Genomic DNA, 18,501 nt, shown 5'->3' on the forward strand with positions numbered 1-18,501 from the left:
GCTTATCTGATAACTCCTGTGCGGTGACAAACGCTTTGTGTTATTTTTATTGTGGCGAATGACAAGTTTATACAAACATTTGAGCACAACCAGTTGCTCCTCCCACGGACTCTCACGATTTGGCTCAGCCCAAATCGTTGTTGACCGCAGACGTCAAGATTTGTGATTGAAAATAGTGAACGGGTTTACCATTTTTTGAGCAGATCGGGAAGGGAAATTCTTCTCATCGTACATAACATCAGAGGATAACCACTGAGGACGACTATCGGGCCTTTGCTCGGTTTGACTACAATGGGAGGAATCAGACTCAAATTAGACCCAATTATCAGTGTGTGTTTGTTAACTGTGTCCCGAAGTCCCTCCAAATGTCAGTCCAAACACGAGCGACAATGCACTGCAGCGGCTTGCATGTGCACAGCTGCATGCCGAGCTCAGCCATAATTACAAACGAGTCCCTCCTATAATGACAGTGCGTGTAATGGGAGATATAAACATTGGCGCTACGATAAGTCCTGCCCTAAAATTAGCCACGACAAGGTCAAGGATGCAGCGTCTACCAAAGCCAGTGCAAGTAAAAAAAAAAAAAAAGAGAGAGAGAGAGAGAGAGAGAGAGAGAGAGAGAGAGAGAGCGAGAGAGAGAGACATCTGCTTGCACTGCTGCCTCGTCACTCCCAGTCAGTGTCAAAAGTCCTTCCACTGTTTGACACTGCTGTCTTCTGCTACTGGATCAGGGAGGAGGGTGGGGGGCGGCAGGAGAGGGGTGGTCATGCAGCCTGTCAGTAGTGTGTGCCAACACAAGGGCGGGAGGCAAAATGTGCACACTTCCTTTCTGTGCGGTGTGTCGCCGAATCCCGCCGAGCGCTCGTGGAGGATTACGTATAGAGCGCGCTGACATGTTTGCAGTCACACACACACACACACACCCACACACACACACACACACACACACACACGCACACAACAGATGCGATGATGATGACACGCACGCCATGTTGGATGCGATCATGTAAACAGACGCGTGTCAGGAAGCAGACATGCGCTCAATTGCCTATCTATCTGTCACACCTACATAATGTTTTATTTATCTATTTATTTATTTAGTTATTTTTGTGGACAGTGGTGCAGTAAATCGGCTATTTTTTGTGACTAGCCTAAAAAGTACTGTGGTACAAGTAGGCCGAGTTTTTCGAAATACAAGCTGTCGTCCGGCTGATTTTTTTTTGTTTTTTTTGGGGGGTTTGCTTTGACTTGCAACTAAAAATTTGAGAAGAGTGTTGTATGGCGGCATCGAACTCAACTCAACTCATTCTTAGTAGGGCTGAATAATAACTCAAACTCAAATAAAAATCGCAGTGTAGCAGAATGAAATTTTCAAATCGCAAAGGGTGCAACTTGGGGGGAAAAAAAATAAATACCTTTAAGCCTTTACGTCCGCTAGCTTAATTAAAAACCCGTAATGTGGTAGGGTTTAACCAATGGATATTTGAAACAAATGGTGCAGCAGCAAATGTAGACAAACAATATAAAAATGCTTGCGGGCATATATCATTTATCCTCTGCGAAAAGCGACTAATATTACTGCAGTTACTTAATCACAGTAACTGTGAAAGTCTTCTTCATTTGTATATGCATAACAATATTATACTGCCACCCGTTGGCCAAGTCACACACACCGAAAGGAGCCCCGCAGGGAATTAATCACTGGGAAATGATCAGATGCGATTTATGTTGTACGATGCCAACAGGTCGACCCCAGAATTATTATTCCTGTTTCCATTTATTTCCCAAGGGAAAATTTGCCTTCAAAACAAAACAAATGGAAATCCTTGGCACTAGATTACAATGAGCGATGTTCCTAACGTTTGGTCCCTTTGGATTACTGATCACTTTCATGCTCATATTCTCAAGACTCTTTTTGCGCAAATTATTCATTGCACGTGGAGGTACAATAACATACAATAGAGAACAGAAACACCTTTGCTATTCTATTATTCAGCGTCTGAGATGTCTCATCACGCTAGACTGATAGTATCAGCCTGTTATCGTAATGCATTTACTAAATTCACACTTCAAACACGAGGGTGAAAGCGGAGGGGAAAAGCACCGCCAACCCCGCAAATTAAATTATCTGCCGTTCAATCGGCGCATTTAGTGATAAATCAGCACGGCAATCTGCCACGTAAACAAAAGCAACCTTTTATCGTCACGGCTTTAATGGTACGGGTGATAATCGCTATGAGGTAGGTGCAGAGAAGTGTAAAGCACAGTTGCAGTGACACGTCACTCGCCCCTGAGTGAAACGCTGTGCTTGTTTAGCTTTAGTTCCATAGCACAATTAACAAGAATAATATTCCTACGCAGGGCTTGTTTTGGGGATGGAGGGGAAAAAAAATGTTCATGAAAAAGATTCTAGATCCACACCTTTATCCAGAATCGCACCAAAATCAAATGAGCCCTTCAGAAGAGTCATTGAATTTTGGCTAAATTGTTAATATTGAATCTGTCAACATGACAAAAATGGCAACTGGGAATTCCAAGCAAGTCCCGCAGGGAAAAAAAACTGAAGAAAAGAAAAAAATCATTGACAGTCGTGGTGAAAAACAAAGTGGTTCGAGGGGAAAAAAAACAATCGTGTATTTTTGTCACTCTGTCAATAAAACCGTCGCTCTTCCGAGCCTGTTGTTCACTAGGTCGCTCGGTTCAATTTAGGACTCGGCGCAGGACCCAAAAACAAGAGCTTTCCCTTCCACCACTAAAGCGGTGACCTTCCTCTCACCTCTATTATCTTTCACCATCTTTGCTCTCCCTCTCATCTCTCAGCGTCACCCATAGCCTTTTGGGAGTGTCTAAAGAACCCTCCCCCAACACCCCCCTTCAGTCATCTATGACTTAAAAGTAAGCAGAAAAGCCAACAACTGCATTCCCATACATTTCTCGCATACAGTAATAGTAACCTCATACAACCTTTTGTTTTACCGCAAAAGATAAGAAAGCAGACCTTGTTCCGCCCTCTTTTCGGTATTGTATTGTCACTTTGCTTTGGACAAAGCAATGTCTCTAGTTAGGAGGGCACCAGAAGCACAAGGCAGATGATAACTGCCTGTTTGTGTGCGTGTATATACTGTATGACCTCACCTAAGGGGAAATAGTCACACATCCGTCCAGTCAACCAGGTTGTATTTGAATGCTCGATCGATGCAATTTTTTATTAAATTGTATCCCTCGTTATTCTCAAAACGCTCGTCCTGTCTCTTGTCAATCAGGAGTTAACTTTTGACTGTAAAAATACGTTTAAAAAAAAAACAAAAAAAAACTGCCCAATATAGCAGGGGAACACCATTTATGAAACCGGAGCATAAACAAGTGTGTTAACTGTAACGTCCTGACGAAAACAAGGTGACCTGGAGGCTTGGAATTACTGCATGTATGTGTACTCCAGCAGAAGGTCAAGCTTGGGACATGTCCTCATAATCTTCATCATCCATTACAGTAGACAACAGAGGGGCTCATTTCCTTACACCGCAGAGGTTTATCATAGTGTAGTCCTGAAGGGAGACGTGTGCATGTGAACTGAAACCGGAGCTTTAAAATAGATAGGAAGCATTCACTGGCTTTTAAACGTCATCTCGGCAGGGAAACATTATGTTTTAGAAAACCAGAAAACCATTGAATTCAATTTTATTTATAGAGCACTTTAAAACAAGCAGCTCTGCACGTAAAGTGCTGTACATGGAGTAAAAATTAGACATACAAAAACCGGAGCTGGTCATTCCGTCCCTGGGATGGAACGGTCCTTCAGTGTTTTTTTTTTAAATGGACAAGAGAGGGGGTTTGCATAACATTTAACGAGAAGTCCTTCCAAAGAGATGGACTGGCAACAAAGAAGGCTCAATCTCCTCAGAGCCTCCGTTTAGTCCTCGCCTCGGTACCCCCAGTAGTGGTTGTTCCGCTGACATGAGGCACCAGGCAGGTGCGTAGGGGTGTAGGTGTTCAGAGTCGTAAGGCGAGACCATTTAAAGATTTGAAAACAAAAGAATCTTAAAACGTACAGGCAGCCAGTGAACGGAGGGCAGAATGTGCTCCCTCCTACAAGGTCCAGGTAGGAGGCGAGCAGCAGCAAGTACAATGAAAACAACAGGGGCCCCACAATTGAACTCTGTGGAACACCGTCACCGCCTACTACTACATAACAGTCGGCAAAAAAAAAGGGTTAATTGCAGAAACTACCAAGAGCCATACTTCTCTACTTCCTCAAACATCCCTGCCCTCGTTATTTCTCGTTAACTGATGGCTAATATAGCTTTGATTGTGTTTAAAAGTGAGCATGAAATATGATAAATGCGTGAAACAGTCCAAAAGAGGTTATGTCCACATCAACGACACAAATGGAAACTCCCATAGACACTGCAATCACACTTAAAGATTCGGGAATCCTCCTAACAGGGACCCCAATAAGCAGTCTTATTTATTTTAAGCAGGCTTTGTTTTTGGCAATTATTTAATAACATGTCTTTGCTTCTCCGTTATTGTTGGGGTTGTTTTGTTTTATGTTGGGTTCTCCATGTTCCTTCTTGCCTGTTGCCCACTGCATGAGGCAAAAATGAGTTTGGAAATTGCGACCGGTAGAAAGGTAAAAAAAAAGTTGACAAAAGACAATGAACATTTGAAAACCACATCTGTCGAAGCTCTAATAATGAAATGAAATGTCGGTGAGCCGGAGGCTCAAGCCACCACAAGCAGGCATGTCTGGATATCAATAAAAATCAATAGGCCTAGATATATAAAAAATCCTCATGTTTTTGGCAAGATTCCCTGACAACCGGCTTGAACCATGGCAAACACTGAACCAGCATGACATTATGACCACAAGCACCTTGACTCAGATATCAATAAGAATCAATATGGTTCTTGCCGTGACAAATTTGGGTCTTATAGACAGGTGACAAGCACCCATTTAATTTAAGATACCTTTTGGGTCGGATATACTTTAATACCTGCAGAGTTCTTGCCCTTCCATGTAACAATCTGTGTACAGCAGGGTACTCGCATACTGATTTTTAACATCTTAACCAATTTTTAAAATGACCCCACACAGGACGAGAACAATTTACAACAGTTGGTTTGGCTGTCGTTTGATGTTGAAGAATCACTCTTAATACGCCCAACGGCACAGCATAATCGCTAAGCATAAACTTTTGGAGGGATTGGACAAAGGATAGGGAATAATGCTTACATTTGGCCCAACTGCAAGTATGAACAGTGCATCAATATGATATAACTGCGGCTCTCAAACTGGCGCTGATGAGCCATAACTTGGGGGTCCGCAAAATAATTAGCAATAAATCATTCGCGTAATAGCATCGTTGCTGAAGTAAAGTCATTTTTTTTTTTATGTTTTCAGAAAACAAGAAAACACACAACAAATTCAACAAACCAAAAAGGTAGGTTGTCTCAATTTAACATTTGCAAATTTGAGCACATTTGTATTGATTGGCTTCATTGTGACAGCAAGTTAAAAATTACTTGGGCAATTGAGTCGGTAGCCTCGCAAAATTTGATGTTTTTTAAAAGGCTACATATGGCGCTTTTAGTTCCTTTCTATTAAATAAGTTATGAACAGTTAAGTTAAATATTGTGACAAATTTCCATGGCATAGGGGTGCACACGGCAGTTTAATTGGCGTTAGGGTTAAAAAGGGGGTCCTGGGATAAATGTCTTCCTTGTACGTTCTCCAAAAACGTTGATAACCCCTGCGTTTTTAAATTCAAATTTTACGGGAATCAATAATTGCAAAGAAATATAAAAGGGGCCTCACAACTAGTATGGGGAGCCTGGGAGCAAAGGACAACAATTTTAATGTTGTTGTGTAAAATGTCTTGATAACCTTATGAAACGTATTCTTACCCACTTCAAACTGTGTGTGTTTAAAAGAGGCGAAAAAGACTATTACTCTTAAAAGGCGCGCTTGTAGCTTTTAGCCGTCTTGTATTATTGTGGCCGATGCGCACAGTGGGCAGCTCCATCAAAGCTGACACACGCTCTGCAAGCACGCCATCGAAGAGCAATGACACTTTTTTTTTTCCTCTCTCCTCACACTACGCTTTGTAGAGCCTCGCGAGCTGATGGGCTGACAAAGGAGGCCCTTTAGGCAATCGAGAGACGGCTTGTATCAGCAGTTTTCGCCGGGCACAAGTGAGACACTTGTTCTGGCCGAGTGGCATCGCTTTCTCATCAACTTCCAATCTGCTTAGGCGCTTGATTAGCTGCCAATATCGGGGCACGTGGCGTGAGGTACACGCCGCTTTTGTCATAAGTTATCTTCATCAGGCAATCATGGAACATGCTCACTTTCGTTTCATGTCAGAGAGCAAGGAGGTGTTGAAGTCACTTTGGAATAAGTGAATGCATTTAAGTACAGTGGTGCCTGTCAAACAACTTAGTTTAAGGGGCGTGGCCTCACAAGTTACACAAGGAGCTGTAGTCAGGTGGGCCTTTTAGTCTGCGTGAGCATCTGGGCATTAGTTGTGGCCTACAGCAGCTCCTTGCGAGTGTTTTCAGTTTGAATTTGTGTGTTTGAAAGTTGGTCCGGTTCAATAAACCGCGGGAAAGCGCATTGGCGACTGTGGCTCACGTTTTCCCAAATGTGAAGCCATTAAAATAAGTAGACCGTAAAATAAATTGCAACTACAGAACACAACCTCGTTGTTGTTTCACATGATCAATACATTTATTGATATGAAAATAACTTAGCTCAGTGGTTCTCAAAGTTTTCACACCAAGTTCTACCTCAAAAAATACTTGGCTCTCCATGTACTAACATGACAAATATAATACAGTAAGCCTAAATGTTCATCCAAAACAAGGCAGAGGTTTTATTCCTAAAAAGTATATTTAATAAAAAATGTGTACCACTCTAAAAACAGTTGGGTTAAAAATAAAACAATTTGGGGTCAAAAAAGGACCGACTTGGGTCAATTTGACCCAACATTCTGGGTTGTTTTCTACAAAAAGAACCGCAAAAATGGGTAGTTTTGTACAAAACAACGAATGAAGGTGGGTCAAATTGATCCAATTTGTGGATTGGTCCATTTTTTACCCAAAATTGTGTTATTTTTAACCCAGCTGTTTTATCCCTATTTAAATAGGGATAAAAAAGATTAAATGCAAAGCTCTACCGTTAACCTGGTAACCAATTTCTCGGGAGCTTTAATTCATCAGTGGGGTTTTTTTTTTACCCCTTCTTGACCCAAAATACTCGGTCAAAATCCTAAACCCAATGCACTGGGTATTCTGTAAATAACCCGGGCATTGGATTAGTCCCTTTTAGACCTTTCCCTGGGTCAACTGTCATGTCATGTCATGTCATCTTCCAAACCGCTTATCCTATGCAGGGTCGTGGGGAGTTGCTGGAGCCTATCCCAGCCGTCAATGGGCAAAGGCAGACTACACCCCGAACTGGTCGCCAGCCAGTCGCAGGGCACACATAGACACTGTCACTGAGCGGGAATCGATCCCACGCTGCCCGCACACAACTCAGGCGTGTGTACCACTACACTATCAGTGGACCCCTGGGTCAACTATTCCACCCAATTTGGGTTACTTTTTAACCAACAGTTTGAATAGTGTTATAGCTAACTCAATAGAGACAAAGACGATAAAATAGCGGTAGAAAAAAGGAGGAGGAGGAGGAGGAGGAGGAGGAGGCGACCCCCCCCCCCCCATCAATTAGCCCACCGAAATCAAATTAACCCGCGAGGAGTCGCGCTCCCCTCGGGCGTCTTACAGCGCAAATGAAGAGCAATGCGCATTACTGCACTAGAGAAGGAGCGCAAGTAGCAACCCAAAAGCGGCAAACAGGTGCGGAGGGAGTGTGTGTGGGGGGGTGTAAGGAAAGCGGCCCGCGGGGCTGCGGGCACTAAACAGATGCTTTTCCTTCGCTTTGTGCCGCCACCTCCGCCCAAACCCACAACACAAGGCGGCGTCATTTGATCTGTGCTGTGCTGTAGCATGCGGCCCTGGGAGGTGAGCAAGCCAAGTGACCTAATTAGAGCAGTGAGAGTCCCCAGGGCTGAGTGACAGATAGAGCTGCCAATCATGAGGCGGCGAGCGTCCGTCAAAGCCGCCACTCCTCACCTGACACAAAGAGGCGGGCGGCAGGAGGCCGCAAGACACCAACCAGGCCCGTCGGACACAAATAACGACACACAAAGCCTCGGCGTCCGACTGCTGTCAAAGCGTGGCGGGATGGTCTGAAAAAGGGTGAATCCTGATTCGCCTAAATAATTAAGGCGCAAATAAATAAACCAGTCGGCCTCACTAGTGTCTGTGACTTAATTAAGTGTGACGAGGCGCGCAGAAATGAAGTCAAGACAAAGACTCGCAGAAAAAGCCACGGAAGACACAGAAGCACAAAAACTGTTGCTAAGCAACATACAACAGCTGCAGGATTTTTCTCTCCCGCAAACAAAGGAAAAGATGAAGCAAGAACAAAATATTCTTTGTATCTATTTTCGTATTGCTTTTTGTGTCTAAAACTAGCAGCTCTGTTCTTTCGTTTGATATATTCCACACACAGATGATTTGGCTGTGGGAACATTAGTCAATTTTCTTGGCCAACTGTTTTTTTTTTTTCTTACAAGACTGCTGAGGGGAACATTAATTAGCAACTGGGTGATATTCATAATACTCTTGTTCTTTAGGGTTTCATCTTTATTGGAGGTGTGACAAAGGCTGAGAGGCAATCAACCGGTCCAGGCAACCAATTAACAGTTACATGACTAACAACAGTATCACAGTCAAAACACTTATTGTAACACAACAAGTACAAGTTGTTCATTCTATGAGAAAGATGACAAAACACATGAAATATGTGTAAAAGAAAATAATGTTGTTGTTTTTTTACTTATATAGTTGCATCTAATAGAGGGCTGGATTCATTTACGAGTAGAATTAGTTGTGTTAGTAACTCACCCCTATTAAAATGAATCCAAATTCAATTAATCTGTTCCAATGCCACTACCAAAAAACATAAATAAATCTTTTTTTTTTTTTCCTCCCACGTACATTTTAGTTACAAGCCGTCGCAGGGCATATTTTTCTTTTCTTTTTTTCCATCTTGAGTTACACAATTAATGCTGCTGGGTTAACAGTAATCCAAATTGGCTGAAATAGCTAATCCAGCATTGGCTTGGTCACTTTCGGAACCAATACTGGGTTACTTATACCCAGCACATTGGGTTGTCGATTTGACCTAGCATGTTCATCCAACAAGGTGTAAAAACCATACCCATACCCTGATGAGTTAAAGTGACCGAGAAATGAGTTACCAGGTTATAAATACAATTGTGTTTAAAAACAATACCCATTTTATTTATTATTACCAACATTTTCTAAGAAGAAACATCTTTTAAAAGTGAAGAAATTAAAAGTTGATGCACGAGTTGCCTTTGCGGGCCAGATAAAATGCCGTTGCTGGTCGGATCTGGCCCCGAGCCTTGAGTTTGACACCTGCGATCTATATTCACACACAGACATGCAGTAGTTAAGTTAATACAATTAGCTAAAAATGCATTGAGCCTGCTTATTTCACCCCGTGATTCTTTGAATTACTTTGATTAGATAATAAAAACGTCATTTCTTTAGGTACTTGGATTGGATCTCTCTGTCAACGTCTGTGTAATTCTATAATAAGTGATGTAAAACGAGAAAGAAATGATTCACCACTGTGGTTACCTGCTCGGCCCTGCATGGAGGCGTCAGTGCCTACGAGTAGCAAATAGTGTTATTGTTCCCGAAATTGGCTAAATGGAGCATAAGTGGTATGAAACATATCTCATTTTGCTTGCAGTCTGCTGCATTGATTTTTTTTTTTCTCTCTCTTCTCTTTCTCCAACAGCGCAAGAGTGGAGAGCAGCCGTGTGTCAGGAAGTAGTCATGGCCATGCCACCGACTTGAACCTAGATCTCACCTGGGCAGGTTGAGACTCGCGGCTAATCTGCTGTTTACTCAAAGACGCAACAACTGCAAGTCCCCTAAATTGTACGAGGTAACACGTTCAGATCAGTTTTGCGTAATGCTGACCGTTTGCACACAAAGGCTTTATGTTCTCATCTCAGCTTTTATTACTGGCAAGCCAGGACTGAAATTGAGCTGTGCACATTTCCATTAACAAAAAATTAAAAAAACAAAAAAAAAAAACAGAATCATGGACCTAATTCGAGATGAGCGCGAAGGAGAATCGATGCAACAGAAACTCTGTGAATCAACAGTCCGTACACGTGTTTGTTCTCCTCAAGTAGCCTTCTGATTGGTCACAGATAATCTCTTGGCGGAACTCGAGCACATGATGATCATTAGAATTTGCAGCGGCGAGCAGACAACACCATGTTGTCTCTCTCCTCCTCTCTTGTTCGCCGGATCTAAAAGGAGCCCTTTTAACCTAAGTGGGCTCTGGACGGCGGCCAAGTGGGATACCGGCAGAGCCGTTTGGGTTGCAGGAAATATGTGGCCACTTACGAGCTTGCGAATACATCCCTTAAATAAAGTTCATTCTCTTTGTCGGTGTGGCTTCCGTCGTTAAAAGATCGGCCTTAAGATAAAGACGCCTCCACCAAGGCTCGAACATTTGTCACCTGCAAAATCAATGACTAAGCGGGCAGTTTGTACTCTGTTTTGTACTGAAAGCTAATGCAAAAACTGCTGCGTTTTGGGTTGTTTACACTGTTTGGTAGCCTGAAGCCGCAAAGTTTCACGTTGAAACTTTTCCAAAAAATGACCTAACATTTGACCATGTTTTTGCTAACTACGTTGCCGCTAGCGGCGAAATGGAAAACTGACGAATGCAAGCTCTCACATCTCCTGACTTTTACATTATTCTCCGGCATTCAGTGAACGTCTGATAAGTGCACTGGCGACTGCGGTTCTTCTTTCTCACATTCGAGGGCATTATAGTAAGTTTACTAAGCACAAGAATAGCAATTTGAGTTGCATTTTTATGTATGAAAAGTGCTATATAAAGAAATGTGTTTGAAGAATAAGAATAAGAAGGCCTTTATTGATCCCAAAATGGGGAAATTTTCAGTGTTACAGCAGCAAAGACCCAGCAAACATTCGGAAACAAACCTATGTAAATATACGCAATATCTATGTATATACACTTATACCCATGTATATACACACTTAAATACATCTACATATACAGTATGAAGAAATACTCCACTTACTGTAAAACTGCATTAAAAGACGACGGCCTTAAAAAAAACGTGATATGCTGTACTTCTACTGGATGTTCCGAAAGTCAGTGTCTGTTAGTAAAAATATAATTTTTCAATGTTTTTTTTTTTTCTAAACATGGACATGTTAAGCAGGGGTAAAAAACAAACAAGAACCGAGCAAAATTAAAGCATTTTCCCTCTCATGATCAAAGTCTGCTGAAACACACGATTGTTGGATGTTTCTGAAGATTATCTGTGACCAATTATCCTGTGGTGTGCGTTAAAGTTGTTGGGGTTTTTTTCTGGTGGGAAAACAGTTGGGCCGACAAATCGTAAAAAGCTGTTCAATATTTCCAATGTGTGCTTGGTCAACATCGATTTTGTCTGAGCCACAGACTGAGTGATTGACCTGAAGTTAGCTAACGGTTAGCCTAGCTTTTTCTATCACTTCTTCTACGCCTACTTCTTGGTATTTTGAGGCACTATGCTGCCTCTCACAAGTCACTCTTGGTACTACAACAAACATGGTCTCGTCGGTGTATTGCTGTCAGCACACCTTACCCGCCCGTCCCCCCGTCATGTGTGGTATTTCTAACATATTAATGATTAAATGTTAAATATTGGGGATGTATAACCTGCTGTGAGAGGCGAGTGCAAGTTTTTCAAAACTAAAACAATGGCAGAATACGCAGCCGTTTTAGCCGATATCAACATTACGGCATTACATAGCCGTATTCTAAACTCACGCTGAACTGCTTAAAATGAGCATTCTCGTGACACTTTCAGATAAAACCAGGCAAGCAGTTGCTGCACATGCTTGTTGTATTTCATCATCCAATTTCTTGCTGTTGACCGGGCTTGCATACTGGAGTGTTTTCAGCCACATAAGCACAGCAAATTACTACCTGATCTGGGATTGCGATTATAAGGGTGCTAAACGGGATTTTCCAGGTTAAGTATAAGTAGTACAAAATGCTCAATGTCAGATTTGAATCAAAGCTGATTGGGCGTTACAGCTCCCGACCCGAAAGAAGATTTCTGCCGTTATAAAAAGTAAACATTTATTGGAAATTTTGACACCTCACCAAAATGTAATGGAAACATCATTTGCTGATAATGAAAGAGGTTAGAAAAGCGCAGACAGCAAGTTGCACGGGAGCAACCCCACGCAGATGAAAGTATAACACGCTTGGCAGGGATAAACCATAAAATGTCTTGGAAGGCAGAATAATCCGTGAAGATGTGTCTGAGCCAGATGGAGTGTCTCTGCCCGAGATAACAAGAACATCCCCCTGATGCAACATAACAGCTAAATTCGTCATAAATAAGAGCGGCAGCGGAGGCTGCGGCGGCGTGACAATGATGTGTTTAATCTATCCATCCAGGACTCTATCTGCCAGTCTTTTGCTCGTCTGCCAAGCTAACTTTCCAGGAGCCAGCTAGCGTCGCTCGCTGCCAATCCGGCGTTCCCGCTCAGCCTCCTGTCGCCCAGCACACATGCTCCAACACCAGCGGGCGCTAAGAATAGAACACAGCTGGCACCGCGGGACTTACATATTTCACACTCGGGCCACAGCGCTTCGAAATACCCGTGCCCCCGTCTGGTCCCGTTAACCAACATGGGAAGCTAGCAGTGGTTGCATCCCAACCTGCCTCAAGCAACCCACCCCCTCTTTCTGCACCTTTGAACCAATCTTCACCTCTGTGGCTTTCCTCTTAGATAAGATCCAACACTTGAATGTAATTTAGAAGAGGGAAACACTTCACAAAGGCTTAATCATCCTAATTTGGAACCGCTACATGACCTCCTAGCATGCAATTATGCATGCTAACAAACAATGAAAACATAGACCTCATGGACAAGGCAGCGTTTCAAATCTCCAATCTGCGTTCCTGGATTCACATTTTCAACTGGATCTCCACCAAAATTTTAATTTGGCAAATTAACAAATAGCAATGAAACAATAATAATGGCCAAGGTACGCAGCACTTAGCTGAGCACTGACCTCTATTAACCTAAGTGCAAAATTGATTCACACATATGCTAGATGTATTTTTTGGAATTCAGGCATTATTTAATTGAAAATTTCAATCCATTTTTGAAAACTACCAACCCCTAAAAGTATTTTTATAAAGTGGGTTGAGGTTAGGGTTGATTCACAGATCCCAAGTTGATGTGTATACAAATTCATTCATTATTCACAAAAAAAGTCTGAATGTTTCCAATAACAGCAGACGAGCAAAACTTCCCAAACCACATTGTTACCCAGATCTGTACTTAAATTTTAATTGAGCCCTGACACATCAGGCAATTAAAACAAACTCATGGTGGAGCTACATTAGGCAAGGCAGCTTTACTTATATAGCACATTTCATACACAAGGCAACTCAATGTGCACACTACCAGAAAGCACTCAAACCAGACTTCAGCTAAGGCAGAACAATCCTGATTTTTAATAGGAGCTTCTTGCATTTCCACCTCCTCTTTCATTTTGTCATTAAAATCGATTTATTGTTGACTTAGAAATTCAGTTAATGTAATCTGCACTTTTTGCTTTTCCAGATTTGCGCCACATTTTTCTAGAGCAATAATCTATACAGTACCCACCACGGCCAACGTAACTACAATAGCGTTCGGCTAAATACAGAACAGTCCTAATTCAACTGAATGATAAAGATGGTGCCAAGTTCATGAGTTGCATTAGTCACATTTTTGGGTGGATGTATTTCTTTTAGTTGATGAATGTACACCTGCATCATTTTTTTTTTTTTTTCTTTTTTTTTTATTCAACTGAAAAAAAAAAATAGCCTTGAAAACAGAACCCCCAAGGACTGGAAAGCAATGCACCACACCCAATCACAGCATTTTGTGAAAATCAGTTAAGAACTCGTGACGCAATCCTGCCAACAAACACAAAGAAACAAACGTCAATGAAAGCATGACCTCCTTGGCAGAGGTAGCTAGAGGAGACGTAAAAACAAGGCGCGAGCGAGTAAGTGAGTGAGTACTGCACAGCCTCTTTTTTTTCTTTTTTTCTTTTTGAGTTCTTTGTGATTCCCTGCAGCCGCCCCACCCACACGGCACGCTCACATTATGCTACAGCGGTACAGGCGCTCTGAACTGTAGACACACATGATGTCATGGTGATACAGGTGAGCCAGAAGAGGAAGCAAAGGTACTCACATTCTGTACTTAAGTCAAAGTAATAATAACATTAAAAATAACATTTGGGTGTGGCACCTTTCCAAAATTTGTGATCAAGATAAAAATACTGAGCTATTTATGCAAACCGTAAAATACGAGAGAAACTGTACTATCAATACTTGCTTCCATCTAACCTTGGGGTACATTTAAATAATCACAACAATTAATGGTTAACAAGGGAGTGTTTTGGGAGTGTGCAAGAGACCAAAGATACAAACTATACACGGGAAGGATTTTAACTCTCAACCACAGAACTATGTGGTGGATGTGTGAACCATTCGTCCACTGAGCTACCACAAGAAGAAATGAGTAAGTAAATAAATAGATAATGGGGAAAAAGTGATAACAATGCAATGTGATAAAACAAACTTAAGAGAAGGCCAAATGTTAGTGAGTAGTACTCAGTACTGGTACAACTTCTTTAAGTAAAAGCAGGCGACTGCACGCAAAATAGTTTCCCTCGTTATTAACTTAGGTAGAGCAGACGGGGGGAAAAAAAATCATGTTTCATTTCACTTGTTGTTAAGCGCTAGCTAGCATTAGCTTGACATTGATGCTATCAAAACAACACGCTCCCATAGCTTTGCTAACGTTGTCGACTACAAATTCTAAATTAGGAAGTGATACACCTTACCTGGTGTTTTTTAGGCTGGCGAAACATAACACATTTGGCTCAAATCATTCTAGTAATCAACAACAACAAATTTCTTCAATGTGTTTCCTGCCCTTCCGCTCTGTCCTGTGCCTCGTTAGCCCCGCTTACCTCATGTATTTAACCTTGTCTCGTCCTGTCCTGCCGCCAGTTCGTTGTACCTTGTCGTCATGTTCCAGCATTCCTTGTTCTCGCCACTGACTCATACTAAAAGCGTCAACCCTGTTTGATTATTGATCTTGTGACGTTTTTGGATACCAAAGCAGTCTTGCTCCTCCAAATCTGTTTGCAATGGTCATTAATGCTACCTGGTTGGGGTTCTCGACGAAGTAACAATTAAAAAGTACCGTGCTGCCTTCAAATCCAACTTCAATTCATTTCGTGAGTAGGCTCAAAAAGCAAAAAACACTTGTATCTCAAATCATCTTTCAATATGCTGCAATAATATAAGCTGTTTTCCACAGAGTATAAAGAATATATGCCTGTGAAGATTGTGACATTGTCTATGTGCTGGCATTTCAGGCAAAAGTGGGAGAAAAAAAAAATCGACGGAGTAATGGCATGGTCACTCTTATTTGAAAACACTGCTGTATCGGTTTTCAAATGTAAGGAGTAAAAGTAAAGGGATTAAAAACAGTCAAGCAAAGTACAAGTACCTAATAAATCTACATACTGTAAGCACAATAGTGAAGTATTTGTATGTTGTTACTTCCCACCACTGTGAGCAAGTAGTAGGTGGGGTCAAGTCCCACTGTGATGACAAGGGGCTCTGGCAGCAGCGACAGGGCCAGATTAGTGGGAGGCGCCACCACAGGCACTCAAGGTGAAGCCGACGCTGGCTGTCAACAGAGTGGGGCAAAAAAAAGCAGCGCTCGGGCCAGCGCAGGGTTCAGCGAGAAGTGACCAGACGGAGGCGCTGGAAAAGAGTGGTGGTGGATTTTGTCGAGTCTCAAACAATTGACTTTCAAATGATGGCTACACAATTGGGAATGAAGGAATTCCACAATAATCGCAATGTCACCTGTCAAGGACCTGCTGCATTATCATCATGAGTATTTTCACTTGCTTTCATACATTTGAAATCCTATTCTACTTAACTTTGGCTCATCCTGTATTCCAAAAGAAATGCATTTTAGGTTTATTGAAGACTCTAAATTGTCCACATCAATGCAGTGTGTACCCTGCTTCTCTCTCCAAAATGCAGCATAAAATTAATATTTGTTAATATTAGGGTTAGGGATATTTTTCAGCTCTCTCACTCTCACACATTCTCTCCCTCTCTCACTCTCTTTCTCTCTCAAACCTATAGTATTTGTTTCACTTTACAACAGAGGAAAAAATGGGAAAAAAATGACTTATTTTTTTGCCAATTTTTGGGAGGTGAAATATTTGAATGTCATTATCTTTGTCATATGTTGTCATATGCAAGTATGTTTAAAAAAAAACACACACAAGCAGCAATAATGGGCCACTTTTTTTGTTTTCCCCCCAAAAAAATCAAGGCGATGCAAAAAAATGTAAATATATTTTCAAACGTGTTTCTTAGTCTGTTGCCGCTTACTACTATAATGATATGATTTAAAGGCAGAATATTTGACATTTTTACAATACTTTGTGCTGTAGTATTTAACTTTACACTACAAAAATCGGCAAAAATCGGCCGATTTTTGGGGAGGGGGCGTATTTGTTGGGTGGGGGGGATGTTTGAATGTCATTATCTTGGTGTTATGTTGTAATGTGTATAAAAAAATCTGCAAAAATTGGCACATTTATTGGGCTGAATCCATGGGCGCCAAACCGTGAATCTTCTTAAAATATGACACTCGAGTCATTCCCACCCTGCAAGCAGTAACTCCTCAAATGCGATAAAAAAAAAACGATGTGTTTTCGAAGCAGCACGTCCTATTAAACTCTCGCTCCTGTCGGACTTGAAATTCCTCCGGTCCGCGCTCTCCCATGCTTACCCGTGCGAGTCCTATTAATAAAATGGCAAACACAAACTGCCCCGTGCTAAAAAGACACCGCTCCTGATCACCTGCGTCTCCTTACAAGCCGCCGCGCCTCGTCCGCCATAAATCAAATTGCCGCGCATAATGGCGCTCCCACAGCTGCATAGCTTAGCACTTTATTTCTGGGCCGGACCATCACATCATTATTATAAAGGCGGGATCTCTATTGGAATACAGTTTGTGCTAATGAGCGCCTCTTAGTTGATCACATTAGACCTCCACTCGAGGACACTTTAATTACAAGTGGTGCACTCCTCGCCCGTTGAGGGGGGGCGGGTGGGGGGGGGGGGGACACAAGACGTCCTCTAATTAAAGAGTCTGCATTCTACCTGTGTTTGCACAAGCCGGCGTCCTTGGCGGGGATGTTTTCGAAGCCACCCCAACAACCCCTCCCCCTCAACCCCCCTTCAAGTCCATAAAACATATATACTGTGTGCATGCGCAAGTGTGGCAGGCAGATTTAGTGCGTTTCCAATATGAGATACATACTGCATGTTTGCGCGGCCATGTGGGTGCCTTCAATCTCCGTCGTGTTTATGTGCGTGTTACACGACGACTGAAGGTTGTCTCCTGGGTGCGGACGTTATGACCACCTGCACATACTGCCAATACAAGTGATGTAGCTAAAAAAGATAACACAGTGGACCGCTGCACTACTCACATGTTCGAATTTAAAAATATATATATATATTTTAATTTATTTGTTATTTTTGGGAGGTTTGTCCCCGCTCAGGAGGGTCCAAAGAGCTGTTTAACCGAAGTTTACTGTCAATGTGAACGAAAAACAGAATTATACCAAATAGCTTTGCGTCAGGAAAGTTCAGTTAGCTTAATGCTAATAAAATGTGCAAAAGGCCACAGTATTTTGCATTTCTTTTGTAAGATACGAGCGTATTCCCAAGTGTTTCAGAAAAATAATTTTTGGTATATTTATGGTTTGAACCAGGGGTGCCCAAGTCCGATACTTGAGATCCCCTATCCAGCTTGTTTTACATGTTTCACTCCTCCAGTGAACCTGATTCAAATGATCAGGATCGTTAACGGACAGAATAGGGGCTTTCGAGGACCAGACTTGGGCAGCCCTGGTTTAAACTATTCACAGAGGCAATTATAATCACTTGAGTGACCACAGCTATACTCACAGAAATGTGTTATTCGCGGTCGGGCTTAGCCGGCAATAGCGAGGGGTCACTGTACTCTAATGCCCTCGGATGTGGGCAAGCCAAAGTCGCTGACCCGCACTGAACGGGACAAACAGGTCAAATGCACGAATACAAAATGAGAGCACCCTCAAGGAGCTGCCACGGCTCGGACGCCGGCCAACCCGACTCCAGCTCATGATGTCTAGGCCACGCCCCTTGATGGCACACATCCAACACAAATACTACAGTGATCTGCCTTGGCTCAATAAAGGTTGGGAAA

General features: G+C 42.3%; 1 protein-coding gene across 4 annotated transcripts in view; it reads right to left on the reverse strand.

Annotated features, from left to right (window-relative positions):
* Positions 1 to 18,501, reverse strand: part of LOC147135630 (mediator of RNA polymerase II transcription subunit 13-like) — an 88,586-nt gene that overhangs the window by 61,315 nt on the left and 8,770 nt on the right. The window lies entirely within an intron of this gene.

Source organism: Filicampus tigris, chromosome 15, assembly GCF_054856515.1.
Source record: "Filicampus tigris isolate MCC_2025a chromosome 15, RoL_Ftig_1.0, whole genome shotgun sequence".
In the NCBI taxonomy this organism is placed as follows: Eukaryota; Metazoa; Chordata; class Actinopteri; order Syngnathiformes; family Syngnathidae; genus Filicampus; species Filicampus tigris.